A 15,782-nucleotide genomic window follows, 5' to 3' on the forward strand; every position below is an offset into this window, starting at 1 on the left:
AATTAAGGAAGAAAAAAGAGCAAGGAGGAATAGCTAGCCCAGATATTTTCGAATATTACAGGGCATTCCAATTTAAGAACCTGAGATCCTTGTTAAGGAATTTCAATCCTACCCAGTTTTTCTACAGAGTATGACAGGCAAGCTGTACCATTTTTTATACAAGTTTGGCCACCCAAAATTAAAAAAATAAATAAAAACTAAAGATTTTATACAATGCCGCAAAATTATGGTATCAAATAAGGAACACAGTAAATATACCCTATTACAGCATCATGGCTCCGATATGGGATTCCCCTGGTACACCAGACTGTTTAAAAGATTCCCTAGCCTTACCACTAAAAGCTGCAAGAATCGAAAACTGGGGGCAACTCATGATAGACAACTCCATAATCACGTGGGAGCAATTACTCTTATCCACTAACTCAGCTTTATCTAAATTTAAATATTATCAGTTGACCAGCTGGGCCAAATCCCTCATGAAAAAAAATGGGCTACGAAGATCAGGAGAAGGAAATGATAAAATCCACACCAATAAAAAAGGAAATATCTACATGGTACTGGGCTTTCATAGTGGCCGGAGAGGAAGAATGTCCAGTCCCTGAAACAACATGGAGGACAAATATGCCTGGAATTTATCTACAATCTTACTTGCAAAAATCTCTAGAAAAATGCTGGCCTACTGTAAAACAAGCCACGTTGAAAAGGAACCACTTGCTCACAATTCATAGGGCATACTGAACTCCAAAAAGACTATCGAAATTTAAAAGAACAAACATCAACTCATGCCCCAAATGTGGAATGGAGAAAGCGGACGACATCCATATGTTCCAGAAATGCCCCCTACTCACCTCCTTTTGGCACGAAGTTGGTAAGACGATATCCATGGTGTTGGGACATCAAATAGATGTAAGTATTACCCTTATTATCTTTGGGATTCAATTCACTAATGATATAGACTCAAGTAAATTGACCAAAAAACAGGAAGGGCTTTTGTTTGTGTTAATACTACTAGCAAGGAGAGAGATCTGTATAAATTGGGTTAATCCAGCACCTCCTATACACACAAACTGGCTAAAATCCATATTAAAAACTAACAAACTTGATAGGAAAGGGAAAATTGGCAAAAAATCAAACTTCTGGGAAATCTGGGAACAGTACTTCCAAATAGTTAACTAATATTTTACGTATGGTCCCGGAAACTAAATCCGATGATTAAAGCGATGGCAATAACTCAGGCGGAAATCATTCTCTGCCGAGTAGCCAGGATGGCTAGCTCTCCCCCCTTATGAAATAGAATTATTGACAATGATAAAGGATAAAGGAGAAATCTGTTTGGATCCAACACCTAAAGGGATACTCCCCAAACAAACACGAGAAACATGGGGCTGTGACGGGATAGACAATTGGAACAACAGACTGCCGAAACTCCTTACACATACAATCGCAAAATGAGGATAAAAAAAAAAAAAAGGATGGCCCATTATTATTGCTGAAACATGTCGATTGAACAACATTAACCTGGGCAGATAATTGTTAAAACTGCCTTAGTTGCACTGTTTTTAATCTTGGGCATTTGAGCGAAATAATAAACTAAAGTCTCTTATCTACCCAATTTTAAACCACTTTTTTCTCATAATTTCTCTATTTTTGTGCACTGCAATTTTGGTTACCCATCACTCCTCTCCACCAGCAGTACATCTGAAGGCATACCTAGTGTGGCATCAATTGGTGTTGGACACGGTCATCAGGTCCAATATTCATCATGTTCGCCACACTATGGGAATACCATAAGGAGCCCCAGATGATGAAGGGTGGTACCGAGTGGTGACTGATGGGCTTCCTTAAAACCCTAAGGATGTTACTGATGTCTTATAATTGTAAGATATATTGTTAGTATCAGATGTCACTGAGGTAGTCTCTTTATTCAGACCCGTGGACACTTGTATTGTTTATAAGTTAAGTGATTGGGGGTTGTGTGCGCTCCAGGTCTCAAAAATATCCTCTAGGACCCTTCTCTCTTGTATTTTGTCTTTTTACAAGTAGGTCTAGCCATAAGAGGAGAAGGGATGGGTCATTGAGAAGAACCAATCTCCTTCAAGTTTAAGATACTCTCTTTCATGTTTGCACACACCAGAAAGACGCAGCATAAAACAGATAAACAAGACAACTTTCACAATAGGTTTCTCCTCAAAGTGCCTTCCTCATAGAAGACCTACTGACTGTCACTGATACAATGATAATGGGGATTAAACAACTAAACATTTCTACTTGTGATCTGTGCTGGGCGACATCACTAATCAATAATTTTTTTAACAAAACAGACCCAATCTTTCAGTCTGGCCAGCTTCAGCCTACAAGAGACATTTATAGATCTGACTGCAGAAAAATAGTGCAGAAAAACAAGATTAGAGATGTAAAACTCTGATTTAATTGGCTTTTTCAGTGGCAGGATCCTACTTTGGGTTCCCTTTTCATAGCAAAAACGAACCTTTCTTCTACTCAGAACTTATGAACAGAAATGCCAAACTTACAGAAATTCGTACAGCAAATGGCAGATTGTGTTGCCAGATATCAAAAAGAGGATCTTTGGGAGAGAGTATGGCAGGAGGTTTGATTTCACACGTGACTTATGCTGCTCAGGCAGCAGAATATTTAGCAGTCAATGATTATTACCAAGCTTTGCTATGAGGTCAAATGAGAAGGCTCTCCTATAATGGAAGCATAACAAAACATCCTATTCCCATCTTTCTAGGGCAAGTCTTTATTTAGGTCCCAGGCAGAGACAAATTGAAAACAAATAAACAGAATTAGAAACCCTAAAATCTGAGGGTTTGGAACAAAAGTAAAAAGAACTTTTGTTAAACCAACATGTCCAATAACGGTAACAACAACAGTTGAATAAACACAGAAATTATTTTAATAGAATCAAAAAGGGGAAGATAGGAGCGGTTAAACTGTTTGGTTGTATGTTATTACAACGAATTCCGTTGCAACGCATACCTTCACCACGCATGCGTTACAACGGAATGCTATTTCAACGAACAACCTTTTCCTCTAATTGTTCGTGGTGACGTCATACGTCGTTAAGAGGAAGCGGGTTTCTTTCGGTTTCCTCTTAAACGACGCTGAGTGACTTTAGGTGAGTTTTTTTTTCTTTGGGGGGGAGCCCCCCCCCAAATTCCCTTTTTTAATGTTAGCCTTTACCACACATGTCTTTACTACGTACCTCGTAGTAAAGGTATGCGTGGTAAAGGCTTTCGTGGTAACCACGCATGCGTTGTAATGCATGCGTGGTTAATGTTTCCGTGGAAACGGCCGCGTTGTAGTGGCCGTTTCCCAAACTGTTTGATGTTCAGAAGCAGTGACGCACACTTGTCCTATTCAGTCTTCAGTACTCAAAACTGTCTTTGTTTAGAACTGGGTTTGATGCCCCCATCCGAATTACTAGATCACAACTGTGTTATTATATTTCTAAATGTCTTCAGGACCAAATCTCATTTACAAGTTATTATAGACAAGCCCGGAAAAGGGAAGGCAATATATGCCATTTGGTGACAATTGCTTGCTTAGTAACACTGGATTTTAATGGCATATTTCAATAGTAAGCCAGGGAAAGCTTGTTTACAACATGCTAACTACTGTGTGATGAAGAGACAAAGAATAGTTACAACTCTTATGCTATTGGTAGACACACCTATGTGGATTTGAAATTGACACCAAAAGTGAAACACACTTTTCTAAGGTTTTGGCTGGTTTATGACTAAGTTTGGGAGCAGGACAATAATAATACTAAATGTATCAACTCTATGGTGCCTACCAGGAGTCTTGAGTGTTTGTTGTGCCTTATAACAAAATTATTGAGAACATTTTGTAATCGAGGTAGTTCTAGGTCAGTAGAGGCAGTAATATCTCTATGTTTCTAAGGGAGTCCAAACTATAATATTAGTTGTTTGGTTACAATTCTGCAATTCGCTACTCATTAATTAGAATAGAAACTAACAAGTGGTAGTGTAGTAGTAGTATAACTCTGTTTCAGGTACATAAAATATAACCATAAAAGTACATTTAAAATCACAATTAAAACATAAACAGAAAAATTCCAATAAAATGACAGGTCAGTTATAATATTATGTAATACAAATGTTAGTGAATAAAGAGTAACTCACATATCCTAACTGAAAAAATCAGGGGATTTCCTCGAACACTGAAAAAAAGTCAGATTTCATGTCACAATTGGTTCCAATAAAATATTAGAAACTACTAGGGGGGCTCATACTGCCAGTCAACTCGCACGAGTGCTTCATCAGTATAAAAATCACAAGTAAAAAATCTAACATTTGCCTAAATCAGCCTACACAAATGGTTTATCAGTGCCACATTAAAGATCATACTTTACTAAGACATGAAGTGCATATTAAAGTCGGTCGTGCTTTGTCCTTCTATAAAGAGTATTAAGACAAAAAGGAAAGTGATGGAAACAAGGACATAATATTCAAGCAGTTCCCAGAATACAATGGACAACTAAAAATACAACCACCATAAAAATCCAGAATTTACAGTAACATAAAATACTAAATAAAATGACCCCGGCTTTGTCCTACATTATGGGAGACTGGAAAACTCACGAGATTCTATTCTATCTTAAAGGTGTTAGACAATCAACATATAAGTATCTAGGTGCTGAACAACAGACCCACCAAAGTCAAGGACATCACATTGTTGGCACCACGCTACCCTACAGTGATTAAAACAATATATAGGCACACTACTTAGAGCAACCAGCCCTTATATATATCAGGCTCAATTGAAAAAAATTGAAAGTGCAAAAACCATTAGCTCATATGTGTCAGATCTAGGAATGCATAACGCCTCCGCACAGAAGATAACACCCAGTTGGAGGCAGATCGAAATGATCCTCTTAGAGGGTAGGAAATGTACTTGGGACAAAACAATAAGTGGGCCTTGGTATTGCTAACTAACTGGGAAAAGGAGCAATCCCTAGAATCATCTTTATTACCCTTCCATTTTGTAGTCAACTAATTTAGAGGAAGGGAGCCAATTCTAAAATGATAGTACATGGTTTTAGCTAAATTGGAATTAATGCTATCTGTAAATAGTTCATATTTGGGCATTCACTCGTATGTTAGAAACGTGTCTATCAAACCCTCAGGACGAGATTGTCACCAATAGCTCCCAAGAAGGCTTGATCCCAGTATAACCTCTTAATCTGGGTACCCATATTACTGCTCAGATGTTCGGAGGTTCACACACCTCCAACAGATGTAAACTCTTTTACTGCTTAAAGCCAAGGCACGGAACAATGTTTTATCAAGGGCGATCACCTCCTTCAGGGACATTCTAAAACTCAGGGATGGTTCAGAGTCTGATATACTTTAGGATCCTAAGATGGACAATATGATCAACTCTCTGAATATTTAAGACCCATCTTAATGCTAACATAGCGGTACTACAAAGTAAATTAAGTAAAGACCTTAAAAATCTGTTTTCTGTTTGTACTCACAGACTAGTGTCGCTGTATTCCAAAAGTTCAGACCACCGCTCTGTAAACCCCTTAGGCAGGACAAAGCGCCTTACAGAAGGTGTGTCTAAGCTTTTATAAATTAACGGTGGAGCTATAGTGCAACAAAGATTTACGTTTTTCCAGTTGAGGCCCCAAAAAAGTTTATCAGAGAATCTCACACCTAGGTAATCAAAACTCGCAACCCGCTCAATGCATGACCTGTACATCACCATCTGAATTTTGTGGGGATTTATGGCCATGAACTTAATTTTACCCAAGTTAATTTCGAGGCCTCTGTCTTCACAAACGTTTGAAATTCCCACAGTAAAGCTTGAAGGCCCGTGGGGGTTCGATATCTGAGCAGTGTATCATCAGTAAACATTAGCATGGGAGTGCTAATATTGGCTAGTTTTGGAGTGCCGTGCTGGCAACTCTTCATCCACTCCAGCAAGCTGTTAATATACAATATACAAACATAACTGAGAAGGAAACTAACACACATCCTGTCAAATCCCACAAATTATGGGGATCCTATCAGTGAGATCTCCCCGACTGTTCCACCTAACTTGGGCAGTGGTAGAGTACTTGCTGAAACTGGTCACTGTCTTAAAAACATTGTGACTAACACTTTTATAGTTTCTGAGCTAATTAGAGGCGATACTTTGTACTGCTTAGCCTTGCTTCTTTTACACTCATTTTGTATTGTAGTCTTAAGTATTTGCTAATTGGTCTAATGGTTTTATACTACTAAATACACAAAAAATATTTTTTTAAAGATGGATTGGGGAAAGCAATAGACAATGTGGGGAGAGGAAGGTATGTAAGGCAGCACATAAGGAAGAGACCAAGAAAGGGCTTGCTGAAAGCATCAAAATGATCACAAAGCAGCAATGCTTCAGGGTTTGAAAAACACAAGAGGAAGGGAAAACATTGAATAAAAAGAAAGCAAATGAGACAGACAAAAAACCCAGTCCAAGGTAAGCAATGGGCAAGCTCTAAGCCTACTATATGTCCTTGATATAGTCCACAAAAGGCATTTTGCAAGTCGAATCATAAAACTAAATGTATACAAGCAAGATAAGTGATGCACAAATCCAAAGTCCCAGTTTACTCCACAGTAATTTAAGCCATGTACCACTAGATAAAACACGCTGAAATAAGGCACACAGAATACTGAACTTTTTAAAAAATAGATTGTCTTTATTGAAGTTTTTTTTGGATCAAATGTGATGAATGTAATACTTGTGTGAACATAGTTTTACAAGTCCTCCTTTGTTTAGATAGCAGTTCTGTGGACGGTCTCTCTGGAATACCTGTTGTTTAAGCTGAATGCATTCACTTTATGCACTGAAGAACATTTAAAAAAAGGTGCATAGAAGAAATGAGTACATACCAGAAACCACTATTGGCGTTTTGGGGTGGGGGCCTATACATTTGCATAAGTCATATTTTGTTGTAAATGCAGAGAATTAATAATTCGTTTGTATGTGAAGACTGAAGAAATCAGAACTAAAAATAAAATATCAAAAAGGATCCCCTGCGCATGTTGACCAATCTGTAGCTACTTTGGTTAAATCAATGTACTCGAATGTCCCATTTTTTTTTTGTAGATAGATTTGGATAAGTAGGTTGACCTGGACGCAGTGACAAGAAGCAGTGATAAGAAACAATCTGCTTCTTCAAATCAACTAACATGGGTAACACAAGAACAAGGATATTGCATTTTATTTCTATAAATGTTTCTCAAGGATATAAACCGTAGCGTGGCTGAAGTTTTTCATCTTCAGTAGAATTAGTATCCGTGCAGATGTTACATTGCATCAAGCTAACTGTCATATCCATTTCAAGCAGGATGAACAAAATTGCATACATTTTTTGCAAGAATGACACGTGCTCTGTGAATAAGGCCCAAACTTTCATCTGCATGGAAAGCATACACAATGTAGTCCCTTGTAAAGTCTGTTCAATGTATTTACCGTACAATTCGTTTTCAGGTGTTGAGCATTGCACATGCAGCTCATCCCACAGGACATGTTCAGCTTGAACTAGTCTTCCATGTTCAAACTTACGCAAAAGGCGAAGCATAAGAAAACAAATATTGTGCTAAAAAAATTGTTGTGCTCTAATTAAGAGACATACACTTACTGTATCGAAGCACACATTTTTGGAAGCATTGGTGTGAAATGTCTTAAACGGAGAAGGTATGAATAGAAAAATCTGGGTACTGGTAATTAATTCAATGAATGAGTGAATACACAATGTTGGAAAGCAAATCAAGATTTTGTTAAGAGACCTGCACAACATCTTTGTGTTCAGAATCAATGTTGTGTATAGTCTGCATATTGAAACTACTTTCACCTTAAAATGTAAATTAAGCTGCAAATCAATATGATGGTTTCTAGCCACTTGCACTCCAGCTTAAAAAATATTCTGCATTGTCAACTTGTTGTCTGAGGTAACAATGTATAGTTTTAATAACAAGGCTTGGAAAAGTATCTTATCCAATCTTTTAAAAAACAATTTATGGCTTTCTGCACAATCACTTCATCAGTCACAGGCCATTTTGTTCGACCAGCCCTCCAGAAATATATGTCTGTTGGCCCCAAAGCGAGAATGACTCTTTGATGGACTTTGCCACTCTAGTCCTATCAGTATACTGTACTTTTGCATACTAAGCCACCTTTGGTTTCATCTCATTATATTCGTGCTTAGGCCTTACTCTTCTCATCTTCCTAGTTAATATTTTCTTTTCAAATCTCCTGCCTCTTACTGTTTTTTGTTTTTAGAACTCCATTTATTAGGTTTTGCTTGGCAATGCGTACGAAGTACGCATGCGCTAGCAAAATCCTTATGTTTCTCTGTGGGGTCGGGTATCCGCCCCCTCCTCGCCCCCTCCTCCCATTGGCTAGCTCCATAAATGGAGGCTAGCCATTGGGAGCCGGATCTGTCCGTCAAGGCCGGACCAGATTCGGGGGCGTTCCCGGCATTTTTTCCCTCTCCACCCACTTCGGATCGTCATCGCGGCGGTGGGTGTGTGTTATTGGGGAGTCGGCCCGTTTTCGTCTTTTTACAAGTGTTTGTTGTTGGAGTTGGCTGCAAGATTCGAGTTCCCACGAGGCAATCAGGTAAGGAGCATTTTTTTTAAATATAATTTTTCCCTGTTTCCCGCCCCCCCCCGCTGTCCGTGTCTGTTCTGCCCCCCTCCCCATGTGTCCGTTCTGCCCCCCTCCCAGTGTGCCCGTTCCCGCCCCCCCTCCCCTTTCACTCTCCGTTCAGTGTTGCGGATGTGAAGCAGGAAATTAAATTTTGAACCGCCAAACATGATGTCAGAGTCATCACTCAGTAATAGATTATCAGCGCTCGCCATTAGCCACGACAGATGGGACTTTGTGGGTGGCATTTACCGAAGGGAGACTACACAAACAAGCATCCCGGTTGAGCGGTGGACACTCGAAAGGAACGAAAGCAACTTACTTCGGAAGGCGAGCTGCTGCCAGTCCGAACGACGCGAGGGCCTTTCTAAATCTCGAATTGTTCTGACTTCATATCTCAGGCTTTACAATGGAATCAGCCAAACTGAGTATATCTAGTAACTTTAGATATGACTTGCACATTTAAATATGTAGTCAGTCAGCAGCCCGCAGAGGTTCGCGAACGTTGCCGTGAAAGCAGATTTGGGTCAAGGTGTAATGCACACCGAAATGTAATTTATGTACGGAAAAACCGACGTAACTTGGGCTTCCGAATTTCACATCCATTACCTAGGCGCTAACAGTGACAGAAAAGCTGCCAGGAAGAGTGGGGAAGGAATAAATAAATAAGAGGTTTCTTTCCCCTGTACCGTTCAGTGTGGTCAGAATAGAAGGGATTCACTTACATTTTGTAGAAAAGACTATTCCAGTTGAGGGCAAAAGTAAGAGCCTTGGTGATAAAATGAAGATAATGTGCACATGTTTTACAAAAGTGGAAGGAAATGGATTGTTGCACAATGAAATACATTTTTTACTGTGGATAAATGTGCATTTTTGCATGATTTACTTGTGCCCTTATTGGTCGAGCCTGGGTGAGGCATGTTGTTTTGAGGTAGGGATTTGAAGCTCCGCCCACATTTCCCATTGGCTTGTGTCATTGTTACGTGAGTTGTTGCTCGGTAGGCTTTAATTCCAGCCTCCAAGCACTATTTTCTCAAATGGCTTTGTCCTGCCTACAGGCAGGACACACTCTCTCCTAACGCTTTTAAAAAAATGTTATAGCACACATCTGCAATGCAGTAGATCTCGAATTCTCAAGAGTTTGAGCTATTGGTATTGTAAATGACAATGCCTTTTATTTATATGTTTTAAAAGAAACGCATAAATAACAGGCATTATCATTTACAATGCCAATAGCTCAAACTCTCATATATGCGAGACCTATTGCATTGCAAATGCTTGTTCTACCTACTGGTCAATCTTCATTTTGAGAAATGGAGGAATCCCTGGAATTCTTTGTGAATCCAAAAACGTATCTGCTTAAAACGTAGGAGGAATCATACAGAAATACATTTACATTTGCAAATTTTGGTTTGTCAGCAGTCCCTAGTGAGAGGAGGCGTTTAAAATTGTTATGCACTTTCCGAAGTAACAATTTCCAACCCTTTGTCCTGAAGCTTGCATTGCTACAGATGAGGCTGCAAGCCTGCCTTAGTCTGAAGTGGCACTTTTCAGGGCTAAGGTAAACTGTTTAATGAGCTACAATCTCCAGCAAGCTTTACGTCTTTATCAGCAGACATGTTAGGCACTCGGATCAAATTCAATGTGAATTCGATGTGCATCAGAAATTGGCAAGAAGAGAGACTTCTTGAAAAATTGCCTTTTCCATTACAGTAGACATTAATTAGTGACAATGAAACTCCTTCACTTCCTCAAGTGCACTGTAAAGAACATAGTTGCAAAAAAAGGATGCTCGCACATTTAAAATGAGAACAATTAATTGTGCACGAATTCTATGCCAGGACCCAGAGGCGAGGAGCAGACATTACTTTAAGTGGCCAATAGCTCTAACTTTTACAAAGGCAAAACCGTTGCATTGTAAATGCTTGTTATTATTGCAAATGCTTATATAATTTCCTGATTTCATTCTTGTGCGCAAACATCGCCATGTGTCCCCCTGTAATATTTCCCTATTGTTATTAGGCAACTTACTTTTTGGTAATGTGTCAGTGGCTTTATACACTTATCCATTCCTCTTACACAGATACCTTCATAATTGAAATTTGGTTTCTGATTTCTGTCATTTTGTCTAAACCACGTAGGTTATCACTTCCTTAACCCTCTACTAAAAGTAAACACTAGACAATGCAGGGATTTTGGAATGCAGGCTTCTACTGCATATATATAATTCCTATTTTACTATAAATAGTGGATTCTACCACCCAGTCCTGCCAAGTAACGCGCATCAAGTGTTAGGCAAATGCATTTAGTGTGGTGCTCTGCATCACTGTACTGAAATGCATTCACACACATGATGGGTGTCCAGTGAATTGGTTCTGAGAGAAGGTTGCGGTCGGGCACACATAAGGGAGGAGTAGATCACATCAATCTCGCTGCTTTCAAGCTGGCCTTTGAATTTCCCGAGGAGCGCGTGCATTGTGTGCAGCTCGTGCATCTGCGTGATGCACCAGCGGCCATCCTTCCACGCCGTGTTTATTTAGTCATTCATCAAACTCCATTACTTGCCTTTGTAAAAGAGCGATCCTAATTTGGCATACGGCTGAAGCCTAACAGCTGTAGGGGGCGCTGGCAGCAGCTGTATTAGTGATGCTTTAAGTGCTTGTGTGCCCCTGATTCCAGGAGGGAAATTGATGTATTACATGCATTGTCCTCCTGATCATTTTGAGTGCTGGCCATCAGTCCCACCCGTGACTTCTTATCCTGTAATGCGCATTGTAATTGTAGTTTGAGGAACCAGAAGTGATTAGGCCAGCTGCTCGAAAAAAAAAGACTCCACTAGTTATAAGGAGTATGTATGTATATGATGCAGCCACAGATGTATACATCAGGAACAGATTCATATTTGAATCCACGTTTATGCCTCACACGCAAAATTGACAAATGTTTTTACATTTGAAATGTCCTTTGTCTATATTGGGCATTTAAGTACATCCTAACATTCGGAAAAAGATGAAGGCTTTTACAAAACATAAGAGGAATGTAAATTCCCCATTTACTTTCATAGAAGTGCAGTAAGTTTGAATTGTAAGAACACTAAAATAAAGCATTTTATTGCTTTAAAAAAATCAGGATTCCTCCGCCTTAATCGGTAGTAGTATTTTTATGAAAGCAAATTAACAGAAAACCAGCCATGATTTTTTTAATTACTTTTGAGATCCAGGATAATCAACACAATATTTTAAACTCTTGCGATTGAATTTTGTTCTTCGAGGGCGGTAATTTTCATGATTACATAGAATGTGACGATTTTAAGGACATGATAAGCAGCATTTAAACCCAATTTATCTGCTATTCATTGTATTATCGACATTAATGGGGGGAATCAATCAATCAATAAACTTATAAAGCGCACTATTCACCCGTTAGGGTCTCAAGACGCTGGGGAGAGGGGATGCTACTGGTCGAAAAGCCATGTTTTGAGGCGTTTCCTGAAAGTTAGGAGGTCCTGGGTCTGGCGTAGCTGGAGTGGTAGAGAGTTCTAGGTTTTGGCGGGGAGGTGTGAGAAGGCTCTTCCTCCGGCGGTGGTGCGGCGGATGCGGGGGATGGTGGCGAGAGCATGGTTGGCGGAGCGGAGATGGCACGTGGGAGCGTGGAAGGAAAGTCTGTGGTTGAGGTAGGCTGGACCGGTGTTGTAGAGAGCCTTGTGTGCGTGGGTCAGGAGCTTGAAGGTGATCCTTTTCGGTACGGGTAGCCAGTGTAGGTCTCTGAGGTGGGGGGAGATGTGGTTGCGGTGTGGGACGTCAAGGATGAGGTGGGCGGATGCGTTCTGGATACGTTGTAGCTTGGTTTGTAGCTTGACCGTTGTTCCTGCATATAAGGCATTGCCGTAATCCAATCGGCTGCTGACCAGGGCGTGGGTGACGGTTTTCCTGGTCTCGACGGGGATCCATTTGAAGATCTTGCGGAGCATACGGAGAATGTTGTAGCAGGAGGAGGAGAATGCATTGACCTGCTGAGTCATGCTGAGAGTGGAGTCCAAGATGAAGCCCAGGTTGCGAGCGTGGGTGGTAGGTGAGGGTGCGGTGCCTAGGGAGTTGGGCCACCAGGAGTCGTTCCATGCCGAGGGGTTGGGGCCGAAGATTACGATCTCTATTTTATCAGTGTTTAGCTTGAGGCGGCTTGATTCTATCCAGTTGGAGATGGCGTGTAGTCCGTTGAGTAGGTTGTTTTTGGCAGTAGCGGGGTCTTTCGTAAGGGAGAGGATCAGCTGGGTGTCGTCTGCGTATGATACTATGTTGATGTGGTGTGTCCGAGCGATGTTGGTGAGAGGAGCCATGTAGACATTGAAGAGTGTTGGGCTGAGAGAGGATCCTTAAGGGACGCCACAGATGATCTTGGAGGCCTCAGACAGGAATGGCGAAAGGCGGACTCTCTGGGTTCTGCCGGTGAGAAATGATGAGATGCAGTTGAGAGACTTGTCGCGTATTCCGGCGGTGTGGAGTTGTGTGCGGAAGGTGTGATGGCATACCATGTCGAATGCGGCAGAGAGGTCCAGCAGGATGAGTGCTGCGGTTTCTCCTTTATCGAGCATGATCCTTATGTCGTCTGTGGCAGCGATGAGTGCGGTCTCGGTGCTGTGATTTTTTCGGAATCCGGATTGGGAGGTGTCGAGCGCCTTGCTGTCTTCTAGGAAGCGGGAGAGCTGGGTGTTGACTACTTTTTCGATGACCTTGGCCGGAAGGGGAGGAGGGAGATCGGCCGGTAGTTCTTCGGGTCGTCTGGGTCCACCTTGGGTTTCTTCAGTAGTGCGTTGACTTCTGCGTGTTTCCAGATTTCCAGGAAGATAGCGGACTCGAAGAAGCTGTTGATGGTGTTTCAGAGGTGGGGAGCGTGATGTTGCTAGCTTTATTGAAAATGTGCTGAGGGCAAGGATCCGTGGGGGATCTGGAGTGGATGGAGGCCATGATGTGAGTTATGTCTTCTTCGTTGACGAGGGTCCAGGAGTGGATGAGGTTGTAGTTGCTCGAGGTGTCGGGTTTGTGGGCGTCTGCGGTCTGTTTGGGGCTGAAGCTGTTGTGAATTTCTTGTATCTTGCGGCGGAAGTGGGTGGCGAGGAAGTTGCAGAGATCTTGTGAAGGAGGGGGTTCGTTGGAGATGGTCCTGGGGTTTGAGAGTTCTCTGACGATGCCAAAGAGTTCTTTACTGTTGTGGGCGTTGTTGTCTATGCGGTTTTTGAAGTGGGTTCTTTTGGCGGTGCGGATCAGTTGGTGATGCTTGCGGATGGACTCTGAGTGCGATGTGGTTGGGTTCGGTAGGATCCATGTGCCAGGCCTTCTCTCTTTTGCGGCGTTCTCGTTTGGAGTTCTGTAGATCAGGGGTGAACCAGCTGGCCTTGGCGCTGTGCAGGGTGTTTGAGGACTTTTTGAGCGGCGCGAGGGTTTTGGCGCAGTCTGCTAACCAGCGATGCAGGTCGGTGGCGGCTGTGTCGGGGTCCGAGGTTCCTGGCGGTGTGGTCTGGGCGAGGTTGGAGATCAGTTGTTCTGTTGAGACTTTGCTCCAGTTGCGTCGGGGGGGTTGTGTGCGGTGGTGGCGAGTAGGTGGTTTCTGGTAGGAGAAGTGGATGCAGTGATGGTCTGTCCAGTCGAGTTTGGTGGTGTGGCTGAAGGAGACGTGGCTGTTGGCAGCGAAGATGGGGTCGAGTGTGTGGCCTGCGGTGTGAGTTGTTTGAAGCCGAGGTTAGCGAGGTTGTCCAGCAGGTGGTTGGTGCGGACGTCGTTGTTGTTTTCTAGGTGGAAGTTCAGATCGCCGAGGAGGATGTAAACCGCTGAGGCGAGGGCCTGGGCGCTGACGATGTCGGCGATGGTGTAGCAGAATTGTGCTCGGGGGCCTGGGGGTCTGTAGATCAGTGTTCCTTTGAGGGTGGTGTTGGCGTTGACGTAGATGTTGAAGTGGAGTTGTTCGGTGGAGTTGAGGGTGTCGTGGGTGCTGGTCGAGACTTTGATGGTTCTTTTTGTGTACTATGGCGATTCCTCCTCCTGGTTTATTGGAGCGGTTTCTCCTGGTGATCTTGTAGCCTTCAGGGATGGCAATGGCAATGTCGGGTTCAGAGGCCGAGCTTGTCCAGGTTTCGGTGAGGAAGGCGATGTTCGGTGACGTGGAGGTCAGCAGGTCCCAAAGTTCGATGGCGCGTTTGTGGATGGAGCGTGTGTTGAGTAGAATGCAGCTCAGGTGGTTGTTGGCAGGTCTGTTGTGGTGCTTTAAGGTGCAGGTGAAGTAGAAGGCTTGGCAGGCAAAGGGTCCTTTGGTGGTCCTGGGGGAGGACTGGAAACAGGTGGAAGAGCGTCCTGGGTTGAGGGCGTGGAGGTCGTTGGTGGTGTAATGGCATCTGAGGGTGTGGGGGGCCACGGGCCAGGGGGACTGGCACTGGGCACGGTCCAGGCGCAGACGGGCTTGCCTCTGGCGCGTCAGCGGCGCGGTCTTGCAGCGACCGCCATTAAGAAGGGAGGAGCAGCTGCGAGGCGGGAGGGGAAAACGAATGGGGGCACGAGGGCGGCGGGGCCACAGGGACGCAGCTGCAGGAAGGCTGAGCGCGGCTCAGGAAGAGCCGGCAAGGGGAGCGCACAAGGTGCGAAAATGGCACAAAAAAGGCACAAAATGAAAAACGATCGCAGTAGCAGCACAGTAAAAGCAAGGCACAATCAAAACAAGGTACAAATACACGAGTCTAGGAATGCTTACCAGCAGCCCACTAGACACCAGGGATGAGGCGCAGGCGGGTGCCTGCGGGTGGAGGAGGGCCTCGAACACGCTGGCTGAGCAGATTCCGCAGAGCCACTCACAAGGCAATATTCAGAGGGCATTAGTGTTTTTTCACTGAGTCAAAGTGAATTTCAGAAACATGCGACCATTTCATCCCAAGACTGTGCTGGGGTTTTGTCCTTTCAGTGTTCTTAATAGACATCTCTCACATTTTATTAACAGGTCTCTTACAGCAGGGTAGCATTAATAATTCATTTTTCGGCGATCAAATGAAAGCTTGCGGAACAATTGTACTGTCGAAAATGTTTTTAAATAAATGATAAAAAATAAAACATAAGCCATAAACTCAC

Source organism: Lissotriton helveticus, chromosome 5_1 (assembly GCF_964261635.1).
Source record: "Lissotriton helveticus chromosome 5_1, aLisHel1.1, whole genome shotgun sequence".
NCBI classification, from domain to species: Eukaryota; Metazoa; Chordata; class Amphibia; order Caudata; family Salamandridae; genus Lissotriton; species Lissotriton helveticus.